Source organism: Hyaena hyaena, unplaced genomic scaffold (genome assembly GCF_003009895.1).
Source record: "Hyaena hyaena isolate Hyena2069 unplaced genomic scaffold, ASM300989v1 scaffold_64, whole genome shotgun sequence".
NCBI classification, from domain to species: Eukaryota; Metazoa; Chordata; class Mammalia; order Carnivora; family Hyaenidae; genus Hyaena; species Hyaena hyaena.
Window position 1 is genome coordinate 2,219,898 of NW_024080698.1, and position 10,590 is coordinate 2,230,487.

Below are 10,590 nucleotides of genomic sequence, written 5' to 3' on the forward strand. Positions count from 1 at the left end.
GTTTTTCTAGAAAAAGACTGCGTGAGCTCCTGAGTTCTGTGGTTCTCGCAGTGGGGAAGCTGACCACGGGCTTGCTCACCAGAGGGCAGGCCTCAGGCCTGGGTGTGATAGAGCTGTCCCTGCCCCCAGCCCTTGGAGGGCCACATGGCCTACACGTTGAACTTCAAAGGGCCGTTCTAACAGACGCAGCCAGTTTCCTGCAGCTGTGAAACAGCCGACACCAGTCTGAATCACCCAGAGCTGAGGGAAGCTGGGGCAGCACGGGCTGGGCAGTGCTCAGGGCCAGGGTAGTCTGAGAGGCTTCCTGGAGGTAGCTCCCGGATCCTGACTGCTAAGAGAAAAGAATGGCTTGGCCGGGGGGGGGGGGGAGCTACTCATTTGTGATTCTTCCCCGAAATAAATCCCTGTAGCCCAGAGTGTTGGGGCCTGGTATGGGTAGATTCAGAGAGATCTTTAGATGGAGGAAGGAGTTGGGAGAGGAGATAAGAACGCTGATAAACTAGATCACACGTAGGAATGTAACCTACTGACCCAGGCTGCCCTCCAAGCCCCAGGAACACATGGCAGTGACAGGCAAATCCTCCTCCTCCAGAAAGCCCACCAGGAGTGCTTCCAGTGATGTGGTTTACAGATGCCAAGCTCCAGAAAAACTTCTTGGGTCTGTGCTCTGGGTATGGGAAAGTGTAATCGGGTAGGCGAGGGTGAGAAAAAGGAGGGGCTGGGGCCAGGGTGGGTGCACAGGGAGGTGGAGGTCAGAGGCAAGGGGCTTAGAGGCCCGCGTGGCCCACAGCAGGTGGGAGGTATTTTTAGGTAGGCTCAGGTGCAGACAGAGACATTACGCCATGGCCCGACAGGTGGTTAATATTTAATCCCTTCCTTAATCATTAACTGCGCGGCTGGCTGAGGAGGGACGAGACTGTTGTCAAATCAGTAACCATGGGCCGGGGACAATGTCCACAGATCTCACTGCCTCCCGGCTGCTGGGAGTGCTGGCCGGGTGGGGTTACCCCTACCCCTGGGGGCCCTGGTTCATCTCCTTCCCACAGTGATCTCAGGACATGGAGAGGGTCTAAAAAGGTCAGGGGGAACCCCCTCCAGGTCCAGATCACCCTCCTGCCCTAGAGGCTGTTACTGGTGGGGAGTGGTGCCCACATATGCGTGAGGGTCCCAGGCCCTGCTTCCTGCGACCTTGGGTGAATCATGTAACCTCCCTGAGCCTCAGTTTCCTCATCTGCGCAATGAGGATAAGTGTTCTTATCTTGAAGGACCGGCAAGCGATTCGAATGAGATATGGGTATACAAGGAAGTACTTTGTAAGATGAAGATTGGGACAGCAAACAAATTAGGAAAGCACAGGCGGAAAGATACAGAGGAAAAGAATCTAAAGAGGGAAGAGGAAAGCGAGTGTGGCCTTGCACTGAAATGGAGCTCCTTTCGATGCAGTGGTTTTAATCCGGGTCAGCGAGTGTGTATGGGCAAGCCTGTGTCCGCAGTCTGAAACTGGACTTCGGGGGTAATTTGAAAAGGAGTCAGCCTTGCCCTGAGGGAGCAGGGGTGACCAAACTCCAGGCCTGAACCAGAACAAGATGGGTAGTGTTTGTGATGTAGGTCAGCAGGTCAGGGCTGCAGCAGCGTGAGCTGGAGGGTCAGAGGTGGCTGGAGGGTGAGGCTGGGCAGGGGAGTGCTCTGAGAGCTGAGTAGGAGTCAGGCGCGCTGGGGGCGGGGGCGCTCCCTCCCCGTGGGTGCTCACAGGTACCCAGGAGCACTGGAGCGCATCAGCTGACCGTGTGGCAGTGTGCCTGCATCACACTTACACACATGTGCTCACATGTGCACGTGCGGAGCCACCCACGGGCACATGGACGCACACATCCATGCACTCTCGGGCATGCGTGTGCATCCCATCCCAGCCGCAGCCCCAGCCCTGAGCCCAGCTGACACCCTCCGGAGAGCCCCGTGTGCCCGTGAGCATCAACAGGGGGACCCAGACACAACCCCCAGAGGGGACAGGAGATAGGCAGGTAGGGGAGGGAAAGACCAGGCACAGCTTCTTAGAGGGGGTGGGCATGGAGCCGGCCTTTAGGAGGGAGGGGCTAGAGGGGTGGGGAGAGGTCCTGGGCACCCCCTCTGGCTGCCCCACGCACATCCCATGCTCTGGCTGGGGCCAGGCGCCTGAAGCCAAAAAGAAACCAGGTAAGACTCCTGAGAAATCAGGCTGAGAGCTAATAGAAACAGAATTCTGAACTTCCCCGTACTCCCTCCCAGTGGGGCCTCTGGGGCTGTGCAGGGGTCTGAGGTAAGGGCCCTCTGTGCTCTCTAAGCAAATACTAAGACTTCCAAAGGAAGCCAGTCCCGATCCGTGGTCTCTGCCCTGAGGGAGTCCTAGTCCAGGGAGCAGCAACAGGCCCCACAGCACCCCGTGTGTTAGGGGGCCCTTGTGGAGGTACAAACACTGCGAGGGGCAGGCTATCTAGTCTAGGGCTCAGGCTGTGTATCCAAACTGCCACATCCTGCCTCTGTCCTTTTCCAGCTGTGTGACCTTGGGCCTGTTACCTGACCTCTCTGTGCCTCAGTTTCTTATCTAGAGCAGGGGGCTACTAATCATCGTAAAGTACTTGCTGCTTGTGGTTGTTGTGCAGGTTAAACGAGACAGGACCCAGGAGGACCGTGCCTGGCCCATGGGAAATGCTAAGGCATTCGAAGGAGAATGTGTTTCTGACTCCCATGTTGGGGGGAACTGCACGGAGGACGCGTGGAAGCAGGCCCTCGTAGGGCTAGGTTCCGCAGAGCCGGGTGAAGGAAGGGTGCACTTTCCCCGCAGAGCCAAACATGTCTGGGGACCACTAGGAACTCCAGGTAGCCGCAGCCACAGCCTGAGGATGGAAGGTTGGGTGAGGGGTCCGGGGGCAGTCAGGGAAGGTTTGGAAAGTCAGGCTGCCCTGGGATAATGGGAACCACAACACTAAGGCCGAGTTCTGGCAGCAAAGAGCTGGCCTCAGTGGTGGGGGACGTCCAGGCAGAGGGCCTTCTGAGAGACCAGAGCCCTGTGGGAGACAGAGCCCCGGGCCCTGGGCTGGGAGGCTGGCCTGACGCCAGCAGGGACGTAGAAGTGCTAGATCTTCATCTGCGGGTCTTTCTCCCCGCGGAGACTCTGAACCCAGCCTCCATGGGGTTGTGTCACGGGGGCTTTGGGCCTGCTCACCGAGGCCTCCTCCCGCTCCTGCATTCTGTGGGTCTGGCCCAGCGACCTTGGGTAGGTCACTTCATTTCTCTCGCCTCCATGGTTTTCAGGTGCGAGTGAGCACAGGAACTACTGCCCAGGAAAGCGTGTGTGTGTGTGTGTGTGTGTGTGTGTGTGTGTGAGTGTGTGTGAGCCCCCGGCTTCGTTTCAGGCCAAGGTCAGGCCAAGAGTCAGGCAGAGAGGTTCAGGGCAGGGGAGGACCCAGGTCCCAACTGCACCTCTGTCTTCCTGGGGGGGGGGGGGCTCTCAGCTTATCTGAGTCGGGGCAGGACTGGAGTGGGCTAGGAGGAGATACTCCTTCAGTGGCCAGATAGTGCAGAGGGGTGATAAAGCCCAGCAACTGGCTTAGAGAGGGTGGGACGAGCAAGGCTGTCACTCCCCTGCCCCCCTTGCCCCACCCCCACGGCACCCTCCAGTCCAGTTGGGCACAGCCCCAGCCTTCCGCCATCCCTACCACCACCCCAGTGGGGCAGGAGGAGGGAGAAGAGGCCAACGGAAGTGGCATTTGAAGGTTGGTGGTGGTGGCCTTTGTGCGGATTTCATGGGACTGATGGGGACAGAGGCCAGACTGGAGGGAGGTGGGGGGGAAGGTCTGCCCAGAGTCTTTCTGTTTTTTTTTTTTTTTTTAATTTCTAGGAGAGAGAGAGAGAGACAGCATGAGCAGGGGAGGGTCAGAGAAAGAGGGAGATACAGACTCTGAAATAGGCTCCAGGCTCTGAGCTGGCAGTCAGCACAGAGCCCGACGCGGGGCTCGAACCCATGAACCGCGAGATCATGATCTAAGCGAAAGTCGGACACTTAACCCACTAAGCTACCCAGGTGCCCCATGAGTCTTTCTGCTTTTAAGGCCTGGGAAATCCCCCTGATTCTGGCGAGCAAATCAGGATGGATTGCCTGGGACTGTTGAGGCTGTAGAACTGAAATTCCTTTTTCTGGGAATCCCCTCAGTCCCAGGGATATCGGGCTAGTTGGCCAGCGGAGGAGTGAAGGAATGAATCAGATGGGATTCACCAACAGATGGGACGGCAGACAGCTCTTTTCCAAGCTTCCACAGCCCCATTTCTTAACCTTGACTCCTCCTCCTCCGCACCTACCTCCCCCCTCCCCCCGTGAGGAAACCACTCAGGTTCATTCTTGAGTCCATGAATCTGGAAGCTCAGAGCTGCTTCACCAGTGGGCTTCTTTGCCCGGCTGAGGGTGAAATGGATGAAGAGTTCACGTGACGATCTTTGATGTCTGCTCCTCTGCCCAGGAGCCTCCGAGGTGGAGTTACTGAGCTGGTGCGACACTACAGGTGTAACCAGGCACCGGATGTCTGAGAGCAGAAATTGCTGAAAATTGAAGTCAGGGCATCTGCCTGGCTTTGGGGTCCAGCCCCATCCCCCACTCAGTGCCCCTGCTAAGTTGGCCTGCCCTGCATGGGCTTCTGAGGCCCAGAGGACATTCTGGGGACAGGACAGGAAAACTGTCAAGGGCATGGAGGAACGGTCGGGTTCACCCGTGTAGAGAGGGCTCAGAGCAGGACAGAGGTGTCAGAATGGAGGCTTTCTGTGGCCGGCAGTTCAGGCCTAGGCCTCCCTGCCTCCTCTTAGCCTTGGGGCTTGGTTCTATTCCACACTCACCCTGAAAAAAGGATGAACTTTCCTTACGTGGTATATGGAAATCCCAAAGACCCTTGGGCCCAGCATTCCTGGCCAGTCACAATGGGGCCAAAGCCCAATGGGGGAGATGAGAGGTGCGCCTAGGGGGTGAAACCGAGCACCTGCAGGGAAAGGCCTTGGACCTTGGGGGGTGGGCCTAAAGGGATAAGAGGGGGAAATAGCATCCAAATCATCCCTTCAGAGCCCCCTATAGGGCGGCTCAGCCAAAGAAGGTATTCGAGAGCGACTGGGCTCCAGGAAAATAGAGCAGATGCCTATTTCTAGACTTGAAGGCGAGTCTACTTGCTTCCCCTTTTAAGGATCCCCGGGGTTGGTTGTGAGGCAGAGTCTGTTTGTGGAGCCAGCTGTGGTCTTGAGATTAACATCAGGGTAAATGGGCCAACTCAGCTGACCATGCTCTACGTCTAGGCTCCGTTGCTTCTGGAGCCTCCCCTGCCTCATTTTACCTTATATCAGCCCAGATCGCTTTGGCCTGTCCACTTATACAGTACCCCATCCCGACCCCCTGCCGTGGTCCCTGTCTGGTCACCTCTGAACCACCAACGACACCCCCCCACCCCGCCCCAGGTAACGTGCTCAAAGATGTCTGGAAGATTAATATGTGGTAGGTCAGGGGACCCCCAACAGTGACCATGAAGTTCCAGACAGGCCAGGGCCCTGGGGAGCTGGCCTGGTGAGGGAGCTCAAGGAGGGGCCCAGAGGCCAGCCTAGGTGTCCTGGGGGAGAGACGCAAGTGTGCTCCGGGTGGGCTGATTCATTGGGGGGAGGGGCGTTTGTAGCTCTAACTCAGCCTTCCCCGCCCTCCTACATCAGACTCAACCACGAGACCAAACTGTGTGAGCAAATGGTGCTGATGGTCCATGCGCTGGGACGGAATCCCCCCAGACAGGCTGGCCAAAGGGGCCAGTCACCGACCTGCCAGGTCTGCAGGGAGCCACAGGAAAGTGGGGGCTGGGGGGGAGGGGAGCGACGAGGGGGAGGGGACAGGCTGGGGCAGGGCTACCCTGGGGGGCGTGGCCAAGGGGAAAGGTGCTGAGGGCCGGGAGCCCGGCCTGGTTGGCCTTTGAAGGGCACGTCTTCCTGGGGAGGACACTTTAATCGCCCCCAATTAAACCATTGCCGGAAGCTTTTAACAGCCCCTTACGGCCTTTCAAGGACCGCCCTTTTGTTAGGCAGCCAAGCTGTTATGCAAAAAGAAAGGGGGCTGGGGCCTCTGACCACTCACCCCAGGCCCCAAGACCAGCCAGCCCCGTACTCCAGTCAGCCTCCAAAGAGGCTGCTTGTCTGTGAATCAAAGGCTGGAGAGCCCGCTTTGATCTGGGGAAACCTGGCCCTTCCCGGCCTCCCCAGCTTCAGTCTCCCCGCGGAGGGTGTGGGGCCCGGGAGGCCTTCAGTCCCAGTTTCCAGATCTGCAGTCGGCCAAGCCAGTCTCTGGAGTCCTGGGAGCCTGCCCCGCCCCTCACTTCCAGAGGCAGGTCAGCTGGGACGATAGAAGTTTGCTCACACTGCGCCCTTGGAGCAAAGAAACCCTGGCTCCGCCTTCTCGGGATGTTCTAGGGTCCCTAGGGACCTAGTGTAGTCCCCAGCTGGGCATCATCTGGGAGCCCCGTAGAAAAGCAGATCCTCTGACCCCATCCCAGACCTGCCAGATGGGAACCTGCTTTCGAACCAACCTCCCAGGTGAAGTTCGAGAGGTGCTGCTCCAGCATCTTCCCTTCTTTGGATCTCTCCTCCCCCTTCTTCCCCCCAAAAGCAAGACAAAGCGTAGAAATGATATTAACCATGGTAGATTATGGGCAATACGCCCTCCACTTTCCAAACCGTATACAACATAATCATTTCTAAAGATGTCAACAGCAAGGCCCCTTCTGTAAATAGCAGTTTCTTGAGGACCCCAAATGGCAGGTTTCCATTTGGTCATTTGGTTAACATCAAAACCCTCCACCCTTGATTTCCACATCTGCTCCCTCACTGCATCCTCAGAATTGCCCAAGGTAGACAGGACAAGCATTGTCATGATACAGGAGAGGAAACTGAAGCCCAGGAAGGTTTATGGACTGGCCCAAGGTAGTGACTGAGGTAGGCGGGGAGGAGAGGGAGTCAGGAAACTCCATTCAGAGCCTCCCTACTCTAGGTCCAGCGGGGCTGTCACAGACAGTTGCAAAGTGTGTGCACTGCACAAAGGCACCTGGCCCGAGGTGGGAGTGGGAGCTGAAGCGTAGCTCCCATTCCACTCACCAAGGGTGTCCTCATGTGGGCAGAGCCCTATATGCTGGAGGAAGGGGAGCCTTTTCCTAATATACATGAAAGCCCCACACAGGCCAGCAAACACCAAGTGGTTCCAGAATTCCCCATGTCGTCCCCTGCACCCTATCTCCCAAACAAGACCTGTGGACCATCAAGCACATGCCAGCCCTCTGGTTAGTGCTTTCTTTCGTGATCCCACTTAGTCCGCAGGACAACTCTTGGACTCTTATTTCTGGATAAGACCCGTTCCTTCTGCTTCTCTTCTTGAAGCCGGTTTCTTGAAAATCAAACAAGACCAGAGCGTTCTCCAGATTAGTCAGACCCTGTCAGAACAAAGGTCTCCCGCAGCCCACCCAGGGATGGACAGCCTGGCTCAGCCAGGGGGACGCCAGTAGGGGTTGGCGGAGAGGGATGTTCTGTACATTCTCAGGTCTTGAAACTTCAGTCCCATCTGGGGCAAGTCTCGAGGGCCTGGCGGTACCGACAGTGCTAAAACCGACCTTGCTTTCCCTCCAAGACTCCACAGCAGGCTCAGCCTTACAGAAAGACTGCAACGCTGGCGCTGTAAGGTAAGGTAACAACGACAAGGTGAGGCAGCCTGGTGGTGCTTTTTAGGGCAGGGCCTGGCATGCTTCTTCTGTGAAGGGCCAAATAGTAGACACTGTAGGCTGGTCTCCTTCATAGCTACCCAATTCCTCCACTGTAGTGAGAAAACAGCCATAGACGGGATCCAAACTAATGGGTGTGACAGTGTTTTATTAATGGACAATGGAATTTTATTTTCATGTGATTTTCACACGCGCCAAACTTTTACACTTTTCTCAATTTTTTTTCCCCCCAGCCATGTAAAAACTGTTCTGGCTGGGGCAGCACAGAAGCAGACAGTTGGCAGAAGTTGATCAGTGGGGCCACATGTTTGCCGGCCCCTGGTTTAGAGCAAAGGTTTGGAGGGCAGCCATCAGTCGGCTTCAAGCTCCGGTTATCACTCTAACCGGTGATGTAATTCGGGGCAAGTTGCTAAATCTCACTGAGCCTGATAGGGGTGGTGGTGCTGGTCACTCAGGCAGTAAGCAAGATGAAGCATCTAAAGGCACTTACTAATCTTAGTGACTGGCATGCAGCAAGCAGTCTTCAAAGGTAAGTAATGAACGTTGCAGCAGGCTGTTGGAGGTCAGTGGGAGGGGGCATGAGGCTGGGGAGGTCAGGGACCTTGCTGGAAGAGGTCTGGGGTAAGCCTGACGGATATGAGAAGCGTGGTCAAAGTTGAGAGGCCAGGCCTGGGAAACTGGCTTCAATTGTAGGGTCCAGAACGGCCATCGAAGGCTCTGAAGAGGGGCCCCTTCAAAGTGAGGCCGGGGGGGTGGTGTCCATCGGCAAGGTCTGCCTAACTGGGGGGCTTGTGAGGAAACACCATGGGCCTGGGAGGCAAGCGATGAGGTTACTGGTGAGCCCAGGTGATTGGGGTGAGGGCAGGGAGAGGGGTCGTTTTGAAGGGAGTGTCAGATCAATAGGAGACAACACAGCCAGGTTTGTGTTCTTTGACTTAAAAAAAATTTTTTTTTAATGTTTTATTTATTTCTAGGAGAGAGAGAGACAGCACGAGCAGGGAAGGGTCAGAGAGGGAGGGAATCACAGACTCTGAAACAGGCTCCAGGCTCTGAGCTGGCAGTCAGCACAGAGCCTGATGCGGGGCTCGAACCCACGAACCGCGAGATCATGACCCAAGCGAAAGTCAGACGCTTAACCAACTAAGCCACCCAGGCGCCCCAATGTGATTTTTGACTTTAATCACCTAGTAGATACCAAATTAGACCCTTTCTCGACTGCAAGCACATTTCCAGGTTAAGGAGAGGACCACCTAGGGATGTGTTGGTACCAGGCCTCCTTTCCCACCCCCACCCCAATATGGCAATGTGACTGTCTGTGAGTGCCCCAATCTCTGCTCCCTCGCACCGAGTGGTGTGGGGGCAGGTTCCTAAACCAAGCTGAGCTGCTCAGCCTTCTCCCCTGAGATTTTGTTAATGTGGGATCAGAGAGAATAGGAGTAAGTCCTCCTGGGGTAGAGGGAACATCAGGATGTGAAAGGCAGACCCGGCCTGCAGCTGTGTCCCCTGTCACGTAAGGGAAGTCAGAGCATTCATGAAAAAAGAAGTTATCTTAACAGGAAGCAGAGATGAGAGGCTGAGCCAGTCGAGGACGGCCTCCTTGCCCTGTGCGGGGCCTGGAGAGGCCGTTCTTCCTCTGATTGTGAGAGCTACCCTGAATCCTTTGAATAAGCCCTGCTTTTTCTAAGCCTGGTCTGAGTTCCTATCACTTGTAAATGAAGAAAATTGCCAACTAACTGTGTCCTCACAGCTTTTTTTTCCCCATCCATTGTTTATTGTGCATTTACTGTGTGCTGGGCGCTGGTGCCTCACATCCATTACTTACCAGACTCCTCAGTCATGCTGTGAGCCAAGGCTACTGTTATCTCCTTCTTGGAGGTATTAAAAACTGAGGATCCAGTTTCACCTGACACTTAAATGGGGTGTTCCCAAGGCCTTGGATAGATGAACCACGAGATCATGACCTGAACCAAAGTCGGGCGCTTAACTGGCTGAGCCACCCAGGTGCCCCAGATTTTTATTATTTTGGGACTCAAACTCATAACCCCAAGATCAAGAGTCGCATGCTCTACCGACTGAGCCAGCCAGGAGCTCCTAGACTTCTTTTTGGAACTTAAGACTGATGCATCCAGCCAGGCCACCTGGGTAGCTCAGTATTGCTACCCAGTTGCTAAGTATTTGATTTCGGTTCAGGTCGTGATCTCACAGCTCATGAGCTCGAACCCCACATCCAGGGAGCTCAAACCCTGATGCTTCAGGTAAAAACATGAGCCCCACTTGGAGTGAGCCCTGTTTTTCTCTCTCTCTCTCTCTCTCTCTTCCTCTGCCTCACTTGGAATTCTCTCTCTCTCCCTCTCTGCCCCTCACTCACTTGCACCCTCTCTCTTTCTAAAAAAAAAAAGACTGATGTACCCAGCTGCCTACTTGATATAGATATTTCTCTTTCTTTCTCTCTTTTATTTTAAAAGTAATCTCTACACCCATCAGGGGATTGAACTCACAACCATGAGATCAAAAGTCGCTCGTTCTACTGACTGACCCAGCCAGGCACCCTTAAAAAAATTACTTTTTACTTTTTAATTTTTTAAAAGATATTTCAAATACAGATGTCTAAAATTAAACTCCTGCTATCCCCCCTCCCATAAGATCTGCCTCTCCTCTGGCTCTTCCTCTCTTCCACCCAGCTTCATATGTCAGAAACTTGAGGCTCATATTTGACACATTCTCCTTCAACCTCCACACTTCCTCTATCACTAAGTCGTAGGATACCTACTTCTTAAGCATTGGCTGTGCCCCCTTCTCTACGGCTCTGTTGTCCCTCATCCAGCTACATCCC